This window comes from Sminthopsis crassicaudata, chromosome 6 (assembly GCF_048593235.1).
Source record: "Sminthopsis crassicaudata isolate SCR6 chromosome 6, ASM4859323v1, whole genome shotgun sequence".
NCBI lineage: Eukaryota > Metazoa > Chordata > Mammalia > Dasyuromorphia > Dasyuridae > Sminthopsis > Sminthopsis crassicaudata.
The window spans coordinates 20,100,064-20,117,915 of record NC_133622.1 but is presented as its reverse complement, the minus strand read 5'-3'; the positions used below and the strand labels follow the sequence as shown (position 1 = coordinate 20,117,915).

The window sequence follows — 17,852 nt, the reverse complement described above, 5'->3', positions numbered from 1 at the left end:
TCCCAATGGAGATTTTAGATATACCCATTGTAATTTATTAAAAAAAAAATTAAAGACAACTTTTGGACTTCAGGCAATTTTAATCTATTCCCAGTGCATTAAAGTTGAGCTATTAAGGGGCAACTAGGTGGCGCAGTGGATAGTGCACCAGCCCTGAATTCAGGAGGACTGGAGTTCAAATCTGGTCCAAGACACTTAACACTTCCTAGCTGTGTGACCTGGACAAGCCACTTAACCCCAGCCTCAGGGGAAAAAAATAAAAAAATAAAAAAAAAAAAGTTGAGCTATTAAGTTGCAGTATAAGGGATGACTGGACCGGTTCAAGTTATTTTCTACTAGATCCAATTTTCCCCCAACCTTAAAAAGGGGCCAGAAAGTTGGACTCAGATAGACTGAGGTAAAGCCTGTCTTATTCATAGACTCAGTGAAGAGAGATAATTACAGAGCATATAGATTTCCCACTGAGTTAGGGAGCATAAGTTATTCTCCTTGTCTCCCTAGCTATTAAAGATAACTTTAGAGAGGCAAGATGGGAAGAATAAGAAGATGTTGCTAATGCTGACAGGTGAGTAAAACAAAGACAGTCTCAGGAACAATCAAATGTATGACGCTAATTTTACCCCTTGAGGAGGATAGGTGAGGGTTTCTGGGAAGTTCTAAAGTTTCTTTAGACCCAGCCTTCTCTTCAGAGAAGGGAAGATTTCCTGGAGAGCGCCGAGTTCTTCAAACCAAACTTCTGAAGAAAGATGGAGAAATACAGTAACAGTGTCAACTTCTGGTTATATAATGCAGGGGAGAATAAGCCCTTATGACCAAGTAGATGTACTTGTAAAGATCCCTGGGTCAAAATAGTCTCACTAATGAGGAGAAAGACTTGGCATCAGCTGTTTCTACTGACAATCCTTAGTATTTTCTAGTATTTCTGATATTCATAAAGCCTATACTGACACAATAATACCTTGAGTATTTTGGAACTGGGAATGTGTTATGTCAAGATAGTTCCCAAAGAAATCTCTATATAGAGACAAAATAACTAAAAAGGCTTGAATTTTCAGAGGCTATCAAGATTGAACTTAGATTTTGTGAATCGCCAGTTTTGAGATTCTGTCAAACAGGTTTCATGTGGGTGTAGCACAATGGATATGATACTAAACTTGGAGTCAAGAAGATACGAGTTACCTTGGGTAATTACTGGTTGTATGAACCTAGGCAAGTCAAAATTCCCTGAAGTTCAGTTTCCATATTTATAAGGCAGCGATAATCAGAAAATCTACTTTACAGATGCTACATAACTTTCAGATATTTAAATCAATCATCTTTTCTTATCAGAAGATCCTGTGTTTACTAGCAGATGTATTCCAGGATCAGAGGGCTAAGTGTACTACCCCTTCCTCTGAACCTTGCTTTGTCATATAGTTCCCAACAAATATCTCGTCTAATACTGACTTTCTTCTCCTCTGATTCCATGACCTCAAATGGATTCTGCTTGATTCCAAAATTACTAACAAAATTGAGATGACAGATATATCCTATGGGTCAGGAACTGTTAGGATTACCAGGTGAGAACTCAGGTTGTCTGGACAATTACAAAGTGAAAACTCAGGTTGACTTGATAGTTCTCTGGCTTAGATTTTAAGAGGCGACGCTCATTAGTTGGAGTACTTCTTCCCAGAAGCCCTTGCATTATCTCATGCCCATTCTCTGGGAGGATAAAAGAGGACAGCACTCCAGAAATAAGAGAAGTCTCTGCACTACATCAGGCTTGACAGGGCTCTCTGCAGGAAGGGAAGTCACTTCTCTGGACAAGAGTTAACGGCAACTGCCTGGAGATAACGGTTCTCTACAGGAAGAAGAATCTGTCCGAGAGATTTGAGTTGACATAGCAGATCTCTTCCCAGAGAGCAATCCGGCATCTTCTGGAGATGACAGCTCATTACAATTGGCGTCCACACGTGGGGCAAGGACTTTTGCTTATCCTGACAAGGACTTATTCTGAGCCCTTCAGAGGAGCTAGACTGGACCATCGCAATTTGGCGCCTGAACAGGGACAGACACAATCCTGATTCCAGTGGAAAAGCCTCTGATCCAGATCTCAGTCCCTCTGACCCAGAACCGTGAGTAACAAGGAAACTTTATTAAAGATTAAGTAAGTGTGCTAATAGATAAATAAGGAACTTAACTTGTTAAGGGCTAAACCAGCAATCTCTTATAGTGAAATGGGGCAAACACCTTCTGTTCAAGGAAAATCATCAAGGTTATGAAAAGCCAAGGATTGATTATAATTTTGGAGGAGATTACTGAACTTTTAAAAACTGTGAAGGTCATATGTCCTTGTTTTTCTCTGGGAAAAGAATTGGATCCAGATGAATGGGAATTAGTAGGAAAGCAATTAGGTGAACACTACAATTGCCTTTGTGACATTTTGCCCTTTGGTTCCAGACCAAACTCAGTTTCCAAAGATACTGTTCATACCTACAATTTAATCCAAATGGCTTTTAAAAATGTTATTCTAAAGGAAGAGATGAAGGAGCAAAATGGGGACATGTCAACTAAACTTGGTGAAAAGGATGAATCAGATAACAATGAAGTTAAGTACAATTCTGAGCAACAGGAGCACCTCCCATCTCCTCCCTCAATTAACTCTTCAGGGGTGGAGCAAGAAGGAGGAGGGGAAGAGGCAGAAACACAAACAGAATTGCCTGTGAAGCAGCCTAAGCCTATGACAAGATTAGAAAAAACATTGGTTAAAGCTAAGAGAGAAGGACAGGATATAAGTGATTTTATACATGCATATCCTGTGATTGAAGAGATTGACTCTTTAGGTCAAAAAAGGAAAAAATATGCACCTTTAGATTTGAATAAAATTCAAGATTTTAAAAAAAGTTGTACCCTTTATGGGGCTACATCAGCTTATGTTAAAATGTTACTAGATGGTTTGTCTTATGAAGTCCTAACCCCAAATGATTGGAAATCCATAGCAAGGACATGCCTGGAACCTGGAGAAAATTTATTATGGCTTGTGAAATTTCATGAATTATGTAAAATTCAAGTCAGATGCAATTTGGAAATAGGAGTTAACACACAATTCACTTTTGAGCACTTGGCTGGTGAAGGTCGGTATGGAGAGAATTCAGAACAGATTAATTATACCATTACAATATATGAGCAAATTGCTAAGGCTGAAATAAAAGCTTGGGGTGTCCTCCCTGGACAGAAAGATCGGGGAGAGGCTTTCACTAAAATAGAGCAAGGTCCCAATGAACCTTTTGCAGATTTTGTGGGACGTTTGCAAACTGCTGTCAAAAGAACTATTGGAGAAAATTCAGCTACAGAAATAATGACCAGACATCTGGCTAAGGAAAATGCCAATGAGATTTGCAAAAGAATTATATGGGGATTAGACAAAGATGCTCTTTTAGAGGAGATCATAAGACGCTGTGCTACAGCGGGAACAAATGCTTTTTACACCCGGACAATGATGAACGTGGAAAGACAGAGTCCCTCCTGGCAAGGGACTTCTAGAGAAACTCAGCGATGTTTTCAATGTGGAAAAATTGGACATCTAAGAGCTCAGTGTAGGTATGGAGATACAGTGAGAAGACAGGGTGAGAGAAGACCTAAAACCCCATGTCCAAAATGCAACAGAGGACTCCATTGGGCATCAGAGTGTAGAATAATTCAGGGAAATGGGATGAGGGGCCCAGGTCCAGGGCCCCAGGCAAAAAAGACTTGGGGCAAGATGGCAGCTGATGTTATGCCTTTAGAAGCTCAGGACTCTGATTTGATCAACCAGCAGAAAAGCATTCACATGGCAGAAAGGGATTACTTGATAAGTGAGCCAAAAGGCACTTGGGGAGAATACAGGCCTTTTAAACTGACAGGGCTGTGTCCAGTGCAAACAACTCCAATGTAATTGCCAGATGATGAGAAGAGATTTAGAAAGTGGTAAATAGAAGGAAATTAGATAGATTAACTGCCTGGGAGAGAGGGTTTGCTTGTATTTTAACAGACAGAAGAAAACAGATGAAGAAGGAAATAGATGGATGGCAACAAGCACCTGAAGAGAGACCGAAAAAGAGAAAAACCTCAAAACAAAGGAGAAGATCTAAGAAACATCTCACACCGAAAGAGCATAGCTAATAAAAAGACTGTTAAAGAACTTTAAAACCAGCAGGAATCATCGCACTTCCTAACACAAGATGAGACTAATGGACAAAGGACTTATGGACATTTATAAATTTTCAATTTATGATTATTTGATCATGTTATTTGTTATATACTTCTAGCATGTATTATGTTACTATGTTACTATGTGCTTATGTAATTTATGTAATTATGTATAATACCGCCCATATTGATGGATTTATGTTTCAAGGTCATGACTATCTTATGTTCTAAATCAAAAGAAAGGGGGAGATGTTAGGATTACCAGGTGAGAACTCAGGTTGTCTGGACAATTACAAAGTGAGAACTCAGGTTGACTTGATAGTTCTCTGGCTCAGATTCTAAGAGGGGCACGCTCATTGGTTGGAGTACTTCTTCCCAGAAGCACTTGCATTATCCCACACCCATTCTCTGGGAGGATAAAAGAGGCAACATTGGGCCTGGACAAGCCGTCTGGACTGGGGAAGGACAAGAGCTGGAGGAGATTCAGAGCCAGGATTCAGGAAGAAGAAGAGGCTGGCTGGAGGCTTCAGAAGCCTCCCAAGAAACTCATAGAGGAAAAGATTATACAGAAAAGAAACCTCCTCCCAGAGAAGGATTACAACTGAGAGATGATCAGAACATTACAAGGAACAATGAATATTTTTCCTTGACACCCGTATTGTCTGACCCACTTCCTGCTCTTTGGTTGATAACTCATTTATTTTTCTATTTTCTTTACAAGGAAGTCTATTAGAATTGAGCTAAATTATCAGGGAATGCAGTGATAACAAAATATTCCAAGCATGGAGCAGGACAGGGTTATTATATAATTATTATATAATTAAGAATTAACAGTTCTGATTTCATTGGATTCAAGTTGAAATTCTAAGTGTCTAAAATGCTTGGTTATTAGATGTTCAATTTACTCAACCAAGGAAATAAAACAGCTATTCAAAGTCTAAGACTTCTAGCTTTTACTAGTCCCTGTAACCACTGGAGATACCAGTTTATTCTGCTATCCCTTCCTTTGACAGGACATTAAGTCATTTTCTTTATATGATCTTCGAATCTACACATTCAATCTGGAACCCATTGATTTCTAGGTCAAAAACCAATCTGGATCTCTGATTTGAAGAATCCTATCTGGAGTTAAGCCCCAGTTGTCAAATACTACTTGAATATTTCCTCTGCCAAACTTGAGAGTTGGAAGCTAAGCTTGAGAACAAAGATATTTTTGATTTAATATCCACATACATTTGTCAATTCCGTTAACTAAAAATGTCAGATTGAAAGTGGACTCTCATTCCCTGATGATTCAGTTTGGAACATTTGGTGTTTTGATTTCTGGGGGAAAATTGCTCTGATGAAGACTGAAATGAATCTTTCCAAGTATTGATATTATCAGCATCATCAATAATAACTGATTGATGCTATTAGCAGACTATTTGAATGAGGAGAAAATCAAACCTCTTATCATGTATAAAGACTTCCCTATGATATCAGAAGGCTATCAAAGCTGAGAAATTATAACAAATTTTTCAGGACAATGTTAGAAACTCTAAGAAAATAGAATATCAATATGACAATCTGTAGTTTTCCAAGTGTAGGAGAAAATTAACATTTTGTTCTTTATAGTCTTTTTTTCCACATACAAAAAGTTGAACTTATCCATTTTAAATGATTGACTGATTCCAAAACTCTCTTCGACTTGATACAGAAAAACTCCCAGTGGTACTAAAAAAAAAAATGAAGTAACTCAACTTTACATCAGCTTGAATGGCTTAACTATATTTCCAAAAACTGTAGGTTTTACTTTCTTCCAGAGTACTTATTTGACAAGGTACAGTTGCATTTGGAATCCAGCCTTTAATCACCAAATGATCAGTTAAGAATAACATTTTCCTCCTGAAAATGATTAAAGCAGGGAATCAAATTCAGAAACTTTTGATAGCCATTATGAGAAGAATTTAAAGAAACTAGTTTCTTTCACTTGTCATTACCTTCCCTAAACCTTGTCATCACCTTTCCTCCTCCATCAATATAATGATAAAAAGATTCTTGGGGAATAGTTGAAGGGAAAGGTGTTTTGTTTAACTCTAGCAAATGAAACCCAAATATTTGCCTTTATTTCTTCTCATGGGTTGAATAATTAGCAATAGGTAATAATTGATTCTGAAGGGATTTTTTTTTCTTTTTAAAACATGGCAAAAAGGGAAATATTTTAAAAGGACACAATGCAATTAAGATAAAGTATCACATATTCAATTCACATATAATGTTAATTCCATGCAAGTTAATTAAATCTTAACCCAATTATTAGCTATTTAATAACAAAATCACCATAATTATAGGCTGTTTTCGTGCATATAAAATTATGAAATAAAATGTATAAATTGAGCTGATCACTTTAAACTCTAAGGTTAGATGATATTAAGGACTGTAACATTAGCTTTGCCAAAGAGAATTATTCAAAAACTTAAGAAACATGCTATAAAATATTTTGTGGAACATTCTTTGAGAATATTTTGGCATGTCCCTTTGGTCATACAATTTACAAATTTTAAAGCAGTCCTCAAAATGTACATTTGTGTGGGGCAGCTAGGAGGTGCAGTGGATAGAGCACTTAAAGCCTTAAAGTCTTTAAGTCTTAAAGTCAGGAGGACCTGAGTTCAAATCTGGTTTCAGACACTTAAAACTTACTTCATAGCTGTGTGAGCCTGAGCAAGTCATTTAACTTCAATTACCTCAGAAAAAAAAAAAAAAAGTACATTTTTTAGCAGAACATCCTAATTCAGTAGTATGTTGTGATATTATACAATTATAAAAGATTTGTGTAATCAGAATTGAAATGAACCAGAAAATCCTGTTATTTTAAAATTTCATTCACCTATTCATTCATTCATTCATTCAATTAGATATTTTAAAAAGCACTTATTAAATACATACTATATGGTAGGAGGGATTAGTTATTAATTACATAGAGATCCTTTTACTTTAAAGACTGAAGGAAAGTTTTCTATTCAGTGAAAGTTGGGAGTGGGTTAGAGTCAAAGACAAAGATGGTGTCTATGTCCATTACCTGTCAAATGAAGCTGATTCTTACCCTACAGCCAATCAAATCAAATAAAAGCCCAAGTGAGTAGGGCCTTGGTGCTATTGCTACTGCGTCTTCAGCACCTAACTACAAGAGCAGGTTTTGCCACTGTTTTGGGGCAGCTGGCCCAAAGTGATTTGGGAGACTCTCAAATACTTGGGAATTATAATATTGGAACCCTGACAATTTCTGGAACACTTCTTTCTTTGGGAAGCCCACGCTTTCCTGGAACATTATAATTTTTTTCTTATTTAAAAAAAAATCAGATCTCAAGTTTTAGAATTTTGATCTCTGGATCTGGATCAAAATTTCAAATTAAACATTTCAATGATATTTACTAGGGTGTCATGTTGATGAGGATGAGGGTGGACATGTGAGGATGAGAAAGGAGCTCAAAGTAGTAAAGACTCTGAGAACTCACCCACATGGAAACTTGTGGTTAAGATATGGCAACCTGAGTATCCCACCAAATTTACAGGAGCCGATATATCATAAAACAATCCTTTAGGGCCAGAAATGGTAAATCCTCTAGCTCAGCATAACTCCAGTAAAGATTCTGCACTGTTAGATGTATGCAATTCTTTTGCGCTTTCTTCTCAGCAGTTATCCCCACTGATACAGTCAGTGTTTCATCTCAGCATGAAATAACATCAGATAACATTGCGCTCTGAAAAAGGAGATAAAATGAGGATTCCAAAAAAAAAACGAGAATGAATTAGAAATGTCCCCATAGTAGCAGCTAGGAGTTAAAAACAAGAAACTGACAAATGTACCTATTGAAGAGCTATACAGAGAGTTTCCCAGTTCAGCTATTTATTTTTCACTGTGAATATTGGTGCTGGAAGTGTCAGACAGCAAATGATAAAGCTGGTCATGACGGATTTATGATTTGAAGCAGAACCAACTGTCTAAGTGATATCCACTTATATGACAGCTTTAAAATCTTAAAAAGGAAAAAGAACCAAACATGTAATTTTTTTTTACATCGACTTGACTAAAAAGGATATGTTCATAGAGAACATAAATGTCTCCATATCTGTGCTATTATATGATACTAAGAGCCACTATAAAGTGGGGGGGTTCTCATATAGACAGTAGAAAGGATTTTTTTTTTATTAGGGAGAGCCCTGATTTTTTTTCCTCCACTACTTTAGTTAACATATTAATACTCTCTGACTGATTTAAGATTTATTCTGGTCCCTTCTGAAAACTTTCTCAAACTTCTGAAACTTCAGCTCAACCCTCTGTGCCTATTAGGAAGTAGAAGAAAAAATTGGAAAAACAAAAAGTTTTTTCTTTCCATTTTTTTTCTCTAGAAATCTTCTTTAAAGTTTTCTTTTTCTTTCTGACAGCAGGACTGTTATTCTTTGCTGACTGTTTTGACATTTCCAAAAGATGCAAATAGTCATTCTCTAGTTGGCATTAGGCATATTAGTATAAAGAATTTTTTTTAATAAACAAAATCATTTAAGCTATTGATGGTTTTTTTGTTTGGTAGATTATTGATGTTTATCTGAATAAAGGAGCTAATATTTAGGATATTCTTGTTCATTATTCAAAACATGAGAGCCATCATAGTGTAGTGAAGAGAAGCTATCTTAGAGTTCTGCCTTTTCCAGAAACAATTGAAAGGGACTGGCAGCATTTGATTATACTGCAATGGAGAAAAATAATGTTGATTGGCTTGACCATAATTTGTAGTAGACATAAATCTCAGTTTGGTGCTGTCATTTTCTGTCTAAGTACAGCCTGAGTATCCTTCATTCCAATATCAAATAATCACAGAATATCAGTATTGGAAGAGACCTACCTTGACAAGAGTCCTGTCTAAATGCCATCTGGCAAATGGTCACCTATCCTTTATTGTTTGAGCTTTAGTTAAAAGGAATATACAGAATTATGGGGAAAAATGAAATGGATTCAAATTCCATCTTTCACTCTTTTTTTTGTTTTTGTTTTTTGTTTGTTTTGTTTTGTTTTTGTTTTTGTTTTTGTTTTTGTGATCTTAGGCAATTCTGAGTTTGAAATTTTCCAATGTTTATGAAGATAGTTTTTGACTACACTCTGCAAATGAGGAAGTATCAATGACTGACACTCTTTCAATGTGGGAATGTATTTAATTGACCAAGGAAAAAGAAAGGGAAAACACATATAGGATAACTATAATGAACAAAATCATTTCTGAGTGTGGGTTATAACATAAAAAGGGAAGGTCCAAGAAGTATACAAAGGTGGCTAGTCTCATACTTTTCCCTTTGTTGTTGGCTTTAGTCAAACTGTCACATATATCATAGCTTAAGCCATGTCCAATGTCAGTATTGAGGTTGAAGAGACAGAGAAAAGCCAGCGTGATGTGTCCTATCGTCCATGCAGTTATGACCATGACAGTCTCTATGTAAAGCTTCAAAATGCTTTCAAGTTTCAGTGTAGAGAAACCAATCGTTAATTAATATACATACATATACATATATATGTATATATATATATATATACACACACATATATATATATATATATGTGTGTATATAATTATATATCCACAACCAGGTCCTATTGTGCTTATTTCAGGAGCAGATACCTTGGCCAGGGATGCTATTTTATTTGGAATAACTGGATAATAATGGGAAAAGTGATTTTTCTAACTGGGGAGACTAGTTCTATTATTGCATGAAATACACAGTATTTGTTCGATTTGAATTGATGATTCTACTTTTACTATGTGTTAATTTTAATCTAATTAAGTTGCTTACCTTAGTACTTATCATTATTATAGAACCTTTTTTGATTTCAGCATCTGAAGAAGAAAACAATACAGTTAACAAGACCCCTTGAAGAACAAACATTCTAATGTGAAAATAACTGTGTTTCATGGGAGTCACCATTGGAGAGTTGAAGAAATTGCTGAATGATCCCTAATGTGCTGGGGTTTTATGTTTTTCTGCTCTGACTTACTCCATCAACATTATAGTTCTCTATTTCCACCAAGGTGGGACTGTTTTTAATGGATCACATGATCAGAGCACCATATACCAGGCAGTGCTATGTTGCCTAGTCATTACTGCTGTTCCCATTTCACTTTCTACCTCTCACCATGTTTTCCAGCTTCCTCCCTCTGGCTGTTATTCCTTGTCTGGTGAGAGTCCTCTTTGGGAATTAGATGGCTATGAGAGACAGCCTGCAAGATCTGGTTAGCTCCAACAGGAAAATCAGCATTAAATAAATTACGATCCTGAAATGGAAGGGGGGGGGGATGTTGGCAATGTAGGGGGTAGGGCCATGCACAGTGATAGAACAGCAAGTCAAAAGATGGATGGAATGAAATATGAAGCATGGATGGGAGCAGCTAGATGAGGTAGACCATACCATAGACTCACCTATTCTGTAAAACCAGGGGGGGAAAAGCAATTAGTTCTATTGTTAGAAACTCCACAAAATCAAGATAAATTTATCTTAAAATCAAGATTCTGAAGCATTGATACTGGTCAGGGTCCTGGAGGTATAAGACTGGTTTCTAAGGTCCTAATCCTGTAGTTAAGATGACTAAGATGACAAAAGTAAAACAAGATGACCTGAGATCTCCTTAATATGGTGAACTCTCTCCTATCACACTTTGCATGGGGCTTTTTTCATGTCTTGCAACTGCTATAATGGACCAAGAAATAGGGACCTACTGTCCCTAAATTCCCAGTTCCATCCCCTATTTTCTCATCCCTAAAATGTTTTCTCTCCTTCACTCTCCTTTCTTCAATGCTCAGCTCATAGGTGATCTCATTCAGGAAACTTTTCCTGGTGATTCTCTTCATCTTCAGATTATCATGGGTATAACTGTCTATTTAATGTTATATACCCTCAATAGAATGTAAGCTCCTTGAAGTAGGAGCCTGTTTTTCACTTATTTCTTTGTGTTCCAGGTGCCCACTGCAGCAAGTGGAGCTTAAGAAATGTGTATCAGGTTTGATTGCATATTAAACTCTGTCAGTTATAACTTAAAAGAATTCTGTGCTAATTTAGCCTGACAAATTACAGCTCAGCTTTGCTTCAAAAATGAACCCATAAGGTATAGTTAAGCCTAGAAGTTTGATTGATTTTTCAAGAAATTTCCTTGAGGACAGCAAAGGAAAGATAGGGAATCAAGGTTCAAAGTGATCTTTGATAACTTGAGATTCTCATGTTTGCTTGATTACTTGATAAACACTGTTTTCTACAGAGAAGTTAAATTAGTATGGCAGAGATTATACTAATTAAACATTATACTAATTTCACTTAAGTTGTAAGGAATGCATTTGAACTATATTTATTTCACTGTAACTCACTAACGTCTGATTATTCTATACATTCCTTTCATAGAAAAATATGAGTATATATGCGTGTGTATACATATACACTATCTGTATACACACGCATATATAGTGTGTATATATTGACATTATGTATTACACATATACAGATACACATTTATGTGTGCATGAATATTTGTGTTATTATCATTGTTGTATATTATCATTATTGTAATTTTATTATCATTGATGTATATAATCATTTATGTAAATGGGGCTACTAAGAAGCCCTTGGTCTATCAAATTGAAAGAAGAAATATTAGAATTATTTTAAGGCAAGGCTCTGAAATCAAAATGTTCCTCAAAGTTTCTAGATTCTTGGAAATGACTTCATTATTTCCAAGACTCCAACCTTTGCATCCAAATACAACATGTCTAATGAGCTCAGATAAGTTAATGAGACAAAAAAAAAAAAATTACTATTTCATAGAAGATAAAGTTCTAGATACCCTTAAGCAAAAGATATTTTTATTTATAATCATTTAAAAAGTAATTGATATGAGATTCAAAATGGCTGAGTGCACTGCATAAGAATGGAGAATAAGGCTGAGACTACTTTTTAGAGCACATCCTGATAGTTCTTTAAGTTATATTAGGAAGGGAAAAAAATGTAGATTATTAGAATGAACTACTGTTTGACATTTTAACCAATAAAACCTCATGGACTTGTCATGGGTTTATTGCTGTTAGGAAGCACATATCAACCACCTCTTTGAGCACTGTGCTGAGCAAACAAGTTTGGAAAAAAATAGTCCCTCTTGAGTTTGCCACAAAAATAGACAACAATGTCACTGAGATACCTGAAAATAAAACCGTTCATGTTTAAATAATAGTATTATATTCATTAAGATGAATATAGGCACAGATAGATAAATAGACTTGCTTCATATTTGTGGGTATTTACATATGTGCTATCTTTAATTTCATTTTGATGGGGTCCTTCCCAGGTAAATAGTTAAAAATATCAGGATACTGTCTGAACTTTATTGTTTTAGATCCTTAAAATACTGAGAGATAATATAATTTCTCTGTGGACATACAAGTTGGCTATATCAGACTCAAGAGTTGGACTTTCCCAGGCTTTTTCTCCATGGTCATCCAGTTAGTGCATGTCAGAAGCATGCTTTGAGCCACTCCTTCCTGATGCTAAGGCCAGCCTTCAGTGCACACTTTTAGTTATGTCCAATTCTTCATGACCCCAAGATACTGGAGTGGTTTATCATTTTCTTCTTGAATTCATTTTACAGATGAGAAATGGAAGTGAACAAGACAAGTGACTAGGCCAGGAGAACACAGCTAGTAAGTATTTGAGGCTGGATTTGAACTCAGGAATATGTTCCCTCTATTTTATATTCTGCATGACCTAGCTATTTTTTTCTAAGGTGCCTTTATGTTGTGCAAGTGAAAACTGAAATGACTGAGGCAGTGATGGTCTGAATTCATGAACATATCAATTAATTAACACATGATAATTGTCCAGCAAGTAGGGACTGGTAGCCTTTCTCAGCTTTGGCAATGGAACTCAAATATATATAGAGAAAAATGTTTTTAAAATTAAAAATAACTAATCAAATCAGATCAATTAATTACAACTATTAGCCAGGATACAAAACTATGTAGTTTGATTTCTACTACCTATATTCTGCTACCCATATTGATGGATTTATGTTTCAAGATCATGACCACCCTATGTTCTAAATCAAAAGAAAGGGGGAGATGTTAGGTTCTTACTAAGTGCTAATGAGATAATGAGATATTAGGTTCTTACTAAGTGCTAAGTCGGTACTTGACAATTCTCTAGTTCCGGCCTTTCCTGGGGAAGAGCTTGCATGCTTAGGAGGAGCAAGCTCATTGGTTGAAGTACTAGAAGAAAGGTTAGGAACTTTCTAAGTGGAAAGGAAAAGAGTAAACAGGTACAATTCCTGAAATGGGAAAAAGTATCTGTAAACAATCAAAGGAATATGGAAATAGTAACTGATTAACCAGTATGAGGCCAGTTTTCAGTTAAGAAATATGAATTGCTTGAAATGTATAACTGTGGGGAAAAAAAAAAAAACTCCTTGCACCCATCATTTAGATATGACTCATTTCCAGTCAGTATAACCTGGGCAGATAGAGGTGGTTCAATTTCCCAGCCATGCAGAGCTAAGTTCAAACAACACAATGAGGTTTTCCTCAAATCTCCATAATTGAATAAAATTGTCTCATGAAAGTTGCACTAACCACAAAATTGAATAGAAGAGGAACTGAGCTAATTCCAGAATTCAGTCACAGCATGGAGTCAATGAACTCACTCCAGTTTTGACAATTTATTACTTGTTTTCGAATCCCCTATTTAACGTAACTTGACTCTGATTTTAACATGCTTTAAGAATAGACTACAGAGAAAAGCTGGAATGCCTGTCACTAGAGACTCAAAGCCAAAGTAATATTCAAATTATTTTAATTGAGAATAGAATTGATATTATTAGAAAGGCAGAATGGAACAAATTTATCTCCAATGTAATAGCTCTTAAGATTGTGATGGATCTGTTCCGAATCATGCATTATAGTGTTATATAAATAAAGTGACAATATCATACATAAAATGAGAGTAAATATAAATTAGTTAGAAAAACTATTGAAAATTCCCATGGAATGGCTAGCATTAAACAAAACAATAAATCATTTCACATAGTCTTTTTCTCTGAATAGTTTAAGATGTAAGAATGGAGCAATCATGGACCATTAATGTAAAAATAGCAATTTGTAGTGGACATAACCTGCATTATACATCTTGCAGTTTGATTAATGTTTTCAATATCTACCTTTTTCATTGCACAAATGTTCCCATATTGGATTATAATATCTTTATCTCTAATCCTATCTCTGAATTTAGTGCAAACTACTGCATCATTCTTTTGTCTTCAGAAAATGAATTTTTAAAAATAAATATCTCATTTTCATAAAGACACAATATTGTCTACCTTCACTGGTTATATACACTGTGCTCTATTCAATTTTCAGTAAGTAAAACATATTATTGATACTTGTGGATACTTTTAGCTTGTGATTTCTCAAAAGAAATGCCTAGATATACTCATGATAGAGGGGATATGATGTCAGCAAGCAAACATGACTATATATTTAATATCATATAGTACCCTGACAATAAGCAGTTTCAGATTATATTATTTCAGGTGAGCTCACATTTCTGCTTTACTTTGTGAGCAAGAACTAGAACGTAGAAAGGAGGGAATTGGTCCAGACTGAAAAATACAAGGATGCTACCTCATTGCCCAGAAAATGGGCATTGACAATTTAATTACTGACATCAAATAGAAAAACTGGCAGACTATTAAAGTTCTTGTCCTGCTTCCTAACCCTTTTGTTGAAAGTGAAGAAGTCTTCCTCTTGCTTGTTTCTACCTTTTTTTGCACTCAATAACCTTTCTCTTGATTGGTCCTGTCTTCTTCATGGAATAACTTTAAGATGGTTTTTCTTCATTCCTCTACTCTAGCAACATGTTTCAAATAATATTTCATTTACAAATGGATTTTTCAGCAAAAGTTTCTAAAGGCAAAACCATGTCCTCAAAATTTCTACTTCAGCATTTGTGGTCACAATCACACCTCAGTTTTATATAGGGTTTAAATTTTCAAAACAATTATTTAAATGCATTAGCTTATTTGCTTTTCTGACTGAAACAGGGAAGAGAAACTTTTTTTAGATAAAGCAACTATTTTTCATTACAAAGCAATAGTATTTTATCGCCTAGTAATTCTTAGTCAAAATTCAGGTTTCTGTTGCTAATTCCTTTTCTTCCAACTCCTAGCATACCACGATAAGAGGCAATGAAGGGTAAGGAGGGAAGAGAGATTTCCAGAATAGTTTCAGAAGCTTCAATATCATGAATCTGGCCTGAATACTCAAAATAATGGTTTTCCCCACCAAGCCAAAGGAGTGGGATGAGACATTAGGGAAAATAAGAGAGCTGAGAATTAGGGCAAAAAAGATACAAACTGCATCATTCCACCCATCCTACAGTGACAGCATCTCTTTCCATAGTTGGGCTCCTTTTCTAGATGGCATTTTCTCTCTCCGTGATTGGCGTCCTCAACACATTGTGTGTCCTATAAGTTCTATGCAGTGTCTATTACAAATATAATGTCATAAACAGTCATGTCTTCCAGATAACTCTTATTGTTGATGGTTTGTCACTCAAAGCCCTTACAACCTCACAGAAACTATTAGAACTTTCTTACTGCTTAGTGTAGACTTTAAGAATGCAGCTATATATGCACACCATTCTAATCCATCAGAGTAAAAAGCGGATATAAATTGTATTATTTTGTATTATATTAATTATATTATTTTTTCCAAGTCATTGTAGCAAGATCTCAATTATTCTCAGCTAAATAAGAAAATAATTAATGAACCAGAAAAAAATCTATGTATCATTCTATCTAATAATTTCCCTTCTAAAGAAATAATTAGATGTAATAGATTTGTTCATCACAAAGGGAGAATAAGATCAGACCTCTGGAGGAATCCTCTACTTTTTTTGTTGTTGTTCTGTTTTGTTTTTTCCAAATCACAAGTGATTTACATCCCAATTGACTTTTTTCCCTCTAGTTTAGTTCTGTCAAGCTAACATCTCAAAGGGGACAAAATTTTCTCCCTTAATTTCCCACTTTTAAGCTGGATATTAAATGATCTAGTTAATGTTTCTCCATAAGACCTAAACTATTAATAAAAAATCTGAAACTGTAAGATTTTATTTATGCAAGTTTTATACATAAACATCAACTTTTGTTACTCCTAATATATGATCTTTGGCCAATAACATTTAAGGCAACATATTCCTAGAAGAACTGAACTGCATCTCCAATGACATTCTGAAAATGAATTAAATTAGAACAAAGAAATTTTTCATCTAAATGGAAGGATGGTTCACAGGGCATCCTTTTCATGAAAATCCTTTAGAGAAGTACAAAAAAAGTTACTGAAAATAATTTTATGGTATACCTCATGGCATGGTTTATAAACAACAGGAAATATTACTTTTTAGGAAAGTACCATAAAAATAATTGTAAAAAAGATAGGTAGATAAAGATATGCATTTTTCACAGGGTGAAGAAGTAGGGAAAAAAGCTAAAAGCATGCTGATAATATCTTCTAGTCAGTAGTTCCTAACATTTAGTGCCTTCTCTTTGAATAATGATAGAAAAAACAATATCAGGGTTAATTAACATTTTCTGAGAGTGTTCCAAATCACTATTGATCAGAGAAATGCAAATAAAGACAACTCTGAGATATCACTACACACATGTCAGATTGGCTAAGATGAGAGGAACAAATAATGATGAATGTTGGAGGGGATGTAAGAAAACTGGGACACTGATGCATTATTGGTGGAGTTGTGAAAAAATCCAACCATTTTGGAGAGCAATCTGGAATTATGCCGAAGAAGTTATCAAACTGTGCATACCCTTTGATCCAGCCGTGCTACTACTGGGCTTATATCCCAAAGAAATACTAAGAAGGGAAAGGCAGCTCTTTTTCTAGTGGCTAGAAACTGGAAAATGAAAGGATGCCCATCAATTGGAGAATGATTGGGTAAATTATGGTATATGAATGTTATGGAATATTATTATTCTATAAGAAATGACCAGCAGGATGAATAGAGAGGCTTGGAGAGACTAACATCAACTGATGCTGAGTGAAATGAGCAGAACTAGGAGATCATTACACACTTCAACAACAATACTGTACGAGGATGTATTCTGATGGAAGTGGATATCTTCAACAAAGAGAAGATCTAATTCAGTTCCAATTGATCAATGATGGACAGAATCAGCTACACCCAGAGAAGGAACACTGGGAAATGAGTGTAAACTATTTGCATTTTTTTGTTTTTCTTGCCAGGTTATTTTTACCTTCCGAATACAATTCTTCCTTTGCAACAACAACAACAACAACAAAATTTGATTCTGCACATATATATTGTATCTAGGATATACTATAACATATTTAATGTCTGCCATGTAGGGGAGAGGGAGGGGTGAAGGAGGGGAAAATTCAGAACAGAAGGAGTACAAGGGATAATATTGTATAAAATTACCTATGCATATGTACTGTAAAAAATGTTATAATTATAAAATTAATAAAAATAAAATAAAAATATATAAAAAATTAACATTTTCTGAAATTATTTATGGAAAAGGTCAAAACCATAAGCTCTTTAGAAATTTGGTACTCGTGTAACAAATGTTTTCTTCCAAAAAGATATTTTG

General features: G+C 35.1%; 1 long non-coding RNA gene across 1 annotated transcript in view; it reads right to left on the bottom strand.

Moving 5' to 3' along the window:
* Positions 1-17,852, bottom strand: part of LOC141545566 (uncharacterized) — a 393,034-nt gene that overhangs the window by 324,373 nt on the left and 50,809 nt on the right. The window lies entirely within an intron of this gene.